The sequence below is a fragment of the Bos indicus x Bos taurus genome, chromosome 6 (assembly GCF_003369695.1).
Source record: "Bos indicus x Bos taurus breed Angus x Brahman F1 hybrid chromosome 6, Bos_hybrid_MaternalHap_v2.0, whole genome shotgun sequence".
NCBI lineage: Eukaryota > Metazoa > Chordata > Mammalia > Artiodactyla > Bovidae > Bos > Bos indicus x Bos taurus.
Window position 1 is genome coordinate 85,593,611 of NC_040081.1, and position 9,206 is coordinate 85,602,816.

Here is a 9,206-nt window from a genome sequence, read left to right on the forward strand (position 1 = left end):
GGATATTTACCCAGACCTAGTAGCCTGGGGACAAGACTTAAGAAGGTAAAGAGGGAAGGACTCCCTCTCTTCAACTGAGCATCCTGATAAAAAAAAGTAGGACTTGCCATACCCCATCATCAACTCATAATCTGCAGGATCTAGAGAATATCTTTAGGGTAATGCTATCCTAATAAGAGAAATACCCAAAGGTTAATTTCTTTAGTAGTACAGTATAAGTGGTCCTACCAGTGTATTCTACTACTTATTCTTCATGCCCTGGTAGAATTATTCACAGACACATTCTCTTTGTATCTTGTTTAAATAGTGTAAATTATTTTGTGAAGTAGATACTTCTATATTGCCTTGCTTAGAATACATCTAGGTGTTTTTTCTGTTTTTATTAATGGCACTTTGGCCTACTCTCTGTATATTCCTTCCCAGAGAGGAAGAATTATCCAAATTATCCAGAAAGTTACCTGTTGGCTCTTAGGAGTTTATTAGGAGAAAGTTTCCTAGGACAGATTTCATAAGAAGATCTCAGACCCTTGGGAAAATACGCTGAAAACTTCCTGAGAAAAGGAATCTTTCCCTTTGAGTCTTCTCGAGTCCCTGGCACAGTGTCTTGCATATAGTAGATAGCCAATAAATATTTATTGATTGGTTTTTAAACAGCTTTGAAAGCTCCCATGAAAATACCACAGTAAGCTTGTCCTGTGGGTACACCATCTGGGATGCTAAATGAGCCGCCATACTCCATAGCTTTATATACTCAGCAACATTTGCATTGTAGAATCTCAGGGTTTAGAGGTAGATTATCTAGGCCAGTCCACTAGTTGCTTAAATCCACCAGCACCACCACCAGATTTTAATCACATGTTGAAAAATTATTAACTTATTCTATCTACAACTGTCTCTCAAGAATTATCCTCATCAAAATAAAACTACATTGTTATGTTTCACTACTTCTTTTCAAATGATTTCTTTAATCTAGACACAAATACTTTCACTGTAAAACATTCATTCACTTCAGTATTTCCTCAAAATGCATAGATCATATATTTTTTGGCAGATATGTCGACTAATCTTTATCTATGAGGCACCACAGCTTTAATTTGTCATCTGAGACCACTGTAATATAAAATGTAAAAGCACAGTGGAACAAAAACATCTACTGAATTTGAGAATGCACAGTGAGAAAAGGGGGGAGGGAACATCTCTGTAGAAGACGACTCTTCATCTCACCACCATCATCACTACCACCACAGGCATTCTTCCATAAACCCAGACACCAGGGCTGAGTTTCTTAAAGAAATTATTTTGTGTGCCCTTGCTAAGCAAAGAATCAGCTCTAAGATGAAGGTGCACACAGTGGGGATGGCAGGCCTTGAAAGTGACCCCCTCTTGTCTTGAGTGCCCCCATCTGACCACCATGGCCCAATTTCTGTGCTGAGTTCCTATGTCTAGTGGTCATCACCTCCTGATTCTAAAATAACTAGATATATCCTGGTGATGACTCATTGATAAATTAAAGGAGAAAATAATATCTGAGGATAACAAACATAGGAAATAATTCAGCAAGGCTAACAAATACTTGCTTTATAAGCTTTTCTGTCTCATAGCCTATAATAGATCTCTCTAGGGGTACCTGGCCACTGAGCCAATTGGCCAGAGGAAGACATACATTTTTTTTTTACTTTGAGCAAAAAGCTAAATAGGATGATGAAATATAGGGTCGAACCACCCCTTAAACCTCAGCCTAGTAGCCATTATCACAGAGATTATTCCCTGGCTTTTTGGATTCCCTGAACTAACATCAGTCTTAACTTTATACATCTTAAAAGAAATTTACAAGACATGACATATGAGTTACTTTTATCATTTGTTTTGACACATCTCTGGCCTCACTTAACTGGTCTCCCTCAGTCGTGACCCTGAGGACCGTAAAGAAGATTCATCTTGCCCTCAGGAAACCAAACTTTATTTCTAAAAACCCAAAAGGGAACTAGAAATAAAGGACTTGAAATCAACAGCTGTCTTTCCTTCACAAAACCTCAAAGGTTTCACTGTGACTCAGGCCAAGTATCCAGCTAAAACTCAGAAGAACTGTACTTGGTAGAAAATAGGTAATCATCATTTCACAATGAGTTATAGTTCTTGGTTTGTCCATCTGTTCTTCCATGCCTCTGCACCTAATCCCTAGCCCCAAAACATCAGTCGCTGGATCTTCTTCTCTCTCTTTGAATTCACCACAAATAAACAGGTAACAAAACAGAATACCATGCTGATGGAGCAGAACTCTTCAAAAAAAGGAGCAAGGAGGAAACTAAGCTGTTGGTCAACACAGATATAACTGTGAAACAGATGAAGCTGCCCTCAGTGCCCCATCCCCTCCCCAATCAAAGATCCTCTGCCATCATAGTGCTCCATGTCATCTCCCTTAGGACACACATCCTTCATGTCTGTGCTGCATCAAAATGGGACAGTAATTTCCTCTGCACTTAATCAAATAACTGTGCCTCATTCCTTTCTGCACTGTATAAAGCAGGTATTTGCTATGGTTAACCTGGCAAAAACATTCCTTCTCCAGTGTTGGTTAACATGTAGGCATGCCCTTAAAGAGTGAGTCAAATCACACATATTTGGAGAAGAACACTGGTAGAAAACTTTGTTTGGTCAGGACCTTGTCAGTCCCTCAGCTATTAAACCATGTCGGCAACTGCCTCCTTTACCTAGGATTCAAGCTACTTTTGACAGTGTTGCATGCTACGCCAGAGTTTCTTAGGCATTCATGTGCACATGGATCTTTTTAAAATGCAGGCTTTGATTCTGTGATCTGGAGAGGGGCCTGCAATTCTGTATTATGAAAATACTCCCAGGTGATAATAAATCAGCCAGTTGGTATCAATAGATCAAAGTTGGAGTGGCAAAGTCCTAGGCTATTTCCTATAATAAGGGATAACTGAACACTCACCAGAAAAGAAACAGAAAGGTGTTGATCACTGAAAAAATGGAGTATTACCAATTTGAGGGGGTTTGTATAAATGAAGCATGCAAGTGACAGGCTCGATAAGAGAACACAAAGAAAGAGGGGCAGGCCAATCCTGTCTCTATTCTTACAAGTATGTTATGCGTCTTCCTGTCTCTTTGCTTGGCTCGTGTAGTTCTACTCTAAAAAGTTCTATTCTATCCATGAAGGCCCTATTCCGTTAATACTATATCTCCTCCAAGATTAACCAGCCCTAAACTCCCCAGCTTCCCTTAAAGCTCACAGCACATAGTTTTTTATATTTAATCCCTCGCTGTTTTATATCATGTGCTGGTTTTTCCCAGTTAGTTCTACCTATAGAAGAGAGAAAGTGAGACTCAGTTCTTATTCATCTCACGTAACTATCCCTCACAATAACTGGCATTTTGCTGAGCACAGAGCAGATGCTAAATAAATGTCACTTTTCCTTCACACGTAAATGGATAGAAATTTAGAATTTCCCAAATTTTAATGTTATTGATTTAAAATAACAATTTTTCTAATTACCAAAATACATTCTCATCATAGACTATTTGGCAAATAATGAAAAGGTAAACAAATAAAAATAACACATAATTTCACTACCCAATGTTAATATTTTGGCCTATTTTCTCCTTTATATGTATATGGGAAGGAGATTTTGAAGTAATTATTTTATGAATTAGCTGACATTTCCCTCTTGACATTATGCAACAAATTTCCATACAATTAAAAATATTTAAAGCTTCATTTTTGTTGTCTGTAAAATATTCTGAAGTATATACTATATTATCATTCCCTTCAATGATGGACTTAAAAGTTTCTTACGAATTTTCACTATAATAAATAATGTTGTGATAAATATCTTTATGCCTCTTTGTCCATATTTCTGATTACTTCCTCAAAAGTGGAATTACTAGAGGAACTGATCTGGAAAATGTATTTTAGACATAAACTGAAAGAGAGCATCGGCTTTGGAGCCTCACAGTCTGGATCCAATGATCAGTTTTTCATGTACTATTTGTCAAACTTTAATAAAATCACTTTATCTCTTTGCATCTTAGTTTCATGATTTGTAAATGAAGAGAGTACTTATTTCACAAGGCACTTACAAGGATTAAATGAAATGTAATAAAGTGTATATGCATTGTATTTCCTAAATCAACCACTAGGTGGAGATAAAGGTTTATATTAACAATTCTAAAGGAGAAGTTCTAAAGCAATTCCCGGGCAGCAGAGGCATTTGGGAAGTTTCTGCACCCTCTAATTTCTCCTGTGGTATCCGAGAACTGCTTAACCAGCATCTCTGAGAGTGGGGCTAAATGATCTGTCCTAAGGAGTTCTCCGGGTGAGTCTCACACACACTAAAGTTTGAGAATCACTGAATTAATACACATCCACATTTTTCTCTCATTTGTTGCTTGGGCAGAGAAAAGCCAAAAGACAATTAACCCACAATACCAACTAGAATTTATAGAAGGTTAGTGAGTGCTATATAAAGTTGTGCTTAATGATAAACATATACAATGGCATATATCCTTATTTTTATAAGACAGTTATTTTATGAGATATTTTATGAGAGAGCTATTTTTACTTCCATTTTTCAACCTTACATTGAATAAACTTGACCGTTAGTGACTTATTATTATTCCCTAAGTACTCTAAGCATAGAGTACTCTAAGCTAGGCCGTGGATTTACCCACTATACTACACTGCCACCCCCACAGCCTGTCTTGGTATTCTTGCCACACTCAATCATCAATGACTGGGAGCAGCCCATGGAACCTCATACAAAGGCAAAGACAAAGCAGAGATTCCTTTCACAGCTGTTTCATCTGCATTCACTCCTTATGAACTCCTGCTAAATTTCTCACTTAAATGTATGAATGAAACTACTAGACAGCATATTTAAAAGCAGAGATATCACTTTGCCGACAAAAGTACATATAGTAAAAGCTATGATTTTTCCAATAGTCACATACGGATGTGAAAAGGTTGTTTTCATTCCAATCTCAAGAAGGGCAATGCCAAAGAATATTCAAACTACTGCACAATTGCACTCATTTCACATGCTAGCAAAGTAATGCTCAAAATTCCCTAAATCAAGATTCAACAGTACATGAACCAAGAACTTCCAGATGTTTAAGCTGGATTTAGAAAAGCCAGAGGAACCAGAAATCAAACTGCCAACATCCGCTGGATCATAGAAAAAGCAAGAAAATTCCAGAGAAACATCTATTTCTGCTTCATTGACTAGGCTAAAGCCTCTGACTGTGTGGATCACAACAAACTTTGGAAAATTCTTAAAGAGATAGGAATACCAGACCACCTTACCTGCCTCCTATATGCAGAAGAGAAGCAACAGTTAAAACCAGACATGCACAAAGACAGAAATATAGATCAATGGAACAAAATAGAAAGCCCAGAGATAAATCCATGCACATATGGACACCTTATCTTTGACAAAGGAGGCAAGAATATACAATGGATTAAAGACAATCTCTTTAACAAGTGGTGCTGGGAAATCTGGTCAACCACTTGTAAAAGAATGAAACTAGAACACTTTCTAACACCATACACAAAAATAAACTCAAAATGGATTAAAGATCTCAACGTAAGACCAGAAACTATAAAACTCCTAGAGGAGAACATAGGCAAAACACTCCCTGACATACATCACAGCAGGATCCTCTATGACCCACCTCCCAGAATATTGGAAATAAAAGCAAAAATAAACAAATGGGACCTAATTAAACTTAAAAGCTTCTGCACATCAAAGGAAACTATTAGCAAGGTGAAAAGACAGCCTTCAGAATGGGAGAAAATAATAGCAAATGAAGCAACTGACAAACAACTAATCTCAAAAATATACAAGCAACTCCTACAGCTCAACTCTAGAAAAATAAATGACCCAATCAAAAAATGGGCCAAAGACCTAAATAGACATTTCTCCAAAGAAGACATACAGATGGCTAACAAACACATGAAAAGATGCTCAACATCACTCATTATCAGAGAAATGCAAATCAAAACCACTATGAGATACCATTTCACACCAGTCAGAATGGCTGCGATCCAAAAGTCTACAAATAATAAATGCTGGAGAGGGTGTGGAGAAAAGGGAACCCTCTTACACTGTTGGTGGGAATGCAAACTAGTACAGCCACTATGGAGAACAGTGTGGAGATTCCTTAAAAAACTGGAAATAGAACTGCCTTATGATCCAGCAATCCCACTGCTGGGCATACACACTGAGGAAGCCAGAAGGGAAAGAGACACGTGTACCCCAATGTTCATCGCAGCACTGTTTATAATAGCCAGGACATGGAAACAACCTAGATGTCCATCAGCAGATGAATGGATAAGAAAGCTGTGGTACATATACACAATGGAGTATTACTCAGCCATTAAAAAGAATACATTTGAATCAGTTCTAATGAGGTGGATGAAACTGGAGCCTATTATACAGAGTGAAGTAAGCCAGAAGGACAAACACCAATACAGTATACTAACGCATATATATGGAATTTAGAAAGATGGTAACGATAACCCTGTATACGAGACAGCAAAAGAGACACTGATGTATAGAACAGGCTTATGGACTCTGTGGGAGAGGGAGAGGGTGGGAAGATTTGGGAGAATGGCATTGAAACATGTGAAATGTCATGTATGAAACGAGATGCCAGTCCAGGTTCAATGCACGATGCTGGATGCTTGGGGCTGGTGCACTGGGACGACCCAGAGGGATGGTATGGGGAGGGAGGAGGGAGGAGGGTTCAGGATGGGGAACACATGTATAATTTTTTTTTAATTAAAAAAAGAAAAAAAAAAGTAAAAAAAAAAAAAAAAAAAGACATGGAACAACAGACTGGTTCCAAACTGCGAAAGGAGTGTCAAGGCTGTATATTATCACCCTGCTTATTTAACTCATATGCAGAGTGCATCAAGCGAAATGCTGGACTGGATGAAGTACAAGCTGGACTCAAGATTGCCAGGAGAAATGTCAATAACCTCACATATGCAGATGACACCACCCTTGTGGCAGAAAGGGAAGAAGAACTAAAGAGCCTTGATGAAAGTGAAACAGGAGAGTGAAAAAGTTGGCTTAAAACTCAACATTCAAAAAACAAAGATCATAACATCTGGTCCCATCACTTCATGGCAAATAGATGGAGAAACAATGGAAACAATGAGAGACTTTATTTTCTTGGGCTCCAAGATTACTGCAGATGGTGACTGCAGCCAAGAAATTAAGATGCTTGCTCCCTGGAAGAAAAACTATGACCAACCTAGACAGCATATTAAGAAGCAGAGACATTACTTTGCCAACAAAGTTCCGTCTAGTCAAAGCTATGGTTTTTCCTGTAGTCATGTAAGACGTGGACCATCAAGAAGGCTGAATGCCAAAGAATTGATGCTTTTGAGCTGTGGTGTTGGAGAAGACTCTTGGAGTCTGCTCGACTGCAAGGAGATCAAACCAGTCAATCCTAAAGGAAATCAATCCTGAATATTCATTAGAAGGACTTAGGCTGAAGCTGAAACTCCAATACTGTGACCACCTGATGTGAAGAGCCTACTCATCAGAAAAGACCCTGATGCTGGGAAAGATTCAGGGCAGGAGAAGTGGTCGACAGAAGATGAGATGGTTGTATGGCATCACTGATTCAATGGACATGAGTTTGAGCAAACTCCAAGAGATAGTGAAGGACAGGGAAGCCTGATGTGCCACAGTCCATGGGGTAGCAAAGAGTTAGACACAACTGAGCACCTAAACGAACAGAAAAGGCTTTAATCACTCTTTAGTAGCTCTCATTTAAGAGTCACCAACTACTCTAGATTTATACTGAATGAGTTATTTCTTAATAAAGCACTTAGCCTAGTGCCTAGCAGTTGGCATAAGTGTGAAATTGTTATTAATATGATAATCCGAGAGTATAATTATATGCAGAGTACATCATGAGAAATACTGGGCTGGAAGAAGCACAAGCTGGAATCAAGATTTCCGGGAGACATATCAATAACCTCAGATATGCAGATGACACCACCCTTATGGCAGAAAGTGAAGAGGAACTAAAAAGCCTCTTGATGAAAGTGAAAGAGGAGAATGAAAAAGTTGGCTTAAAGCTCAACATTCAGAAAACAAAGATCATGGCATCTGATCCCATCACTTCATGGGAAATAGATGGGGAAACAATGGAAACAGTGTCAGATTTTATTTTGGGGGGCTCCAAAATCACTGCAGATGGTGATTGCAGCCAGGAAATTAAAAGATGCTTACTCCTTGGAAGGAAAGTTATGACCAACCTAGATAGTATATTGAAAAGCAGAGACATTACTTTGCCAACAAAGGTCCCTCTAGTCAAGGCTATGGTTTTTCCAGTGGTCATGTATGGATGTGAGAGTTGGACTGTGAAGAAAGCTGAGCGCCGAAGAATTGATGCTTTGGAACTGTGGTGTTGGAGAAGACTCTTGAGAGTCCCTTGGACTGCAAGGAGATCCAACAAGTCCATTCTGAAGGAGATCAGCCCTGGGTGTTCTTTGGAAGGAATGATGCTAAAGCTGAAACTCCAGTGCTTTGGCCACCTCATTCAAAGAGTTGACTCATTGGAAAAGACTGATGCTGGGAGGGATTGGGGGCAGGAGGAGAAGGGGACAAGAGAGGATGAGATGGCTGGATGGCATCACCGACCCACCGATGTGGGTTTGAGTGAACTCCGGGAGTTGGTGATGGAGAGGGAGGCCTGGCATGCTGCAATTCATGGGGTCGCAAAGAGTCGGACATGACTGAGCGACTGAACTGAGAGTATAATTAAATTTCACAAAGAAGGAAGATTTCCAGTTGGCATTTAATGAGGCAGTTATACTGGCATAGAGATCTCTTCTATAAGAATCTTCAACATGGCACCAAAAACTTTTTCTGTTGGGTATGCAGAGAAACTAAGGCCAAGATGGAAAAAAAAAACAGAGAAGCCTCTTCAGAAACAGTCTTCCTCTAAAAGTTCACATCATAAGGAAAAAAAACTGTAACTATATGAGGTGATGCTGCTGATAAGTCACTTCAGTCGTATCCGACTCTGTGCGACCCCATAGACGGCAGCCAACCAGGTTCCCCCGTCCCTGGAATTCTCCAGGCAGGAACACTGGAGTGGGTTGCCATTTCCTTCTCCAATGCATGAAAGTGAAAAGTGAAAGTGAAGTCACTCAGTCGTGTCCGACTCTT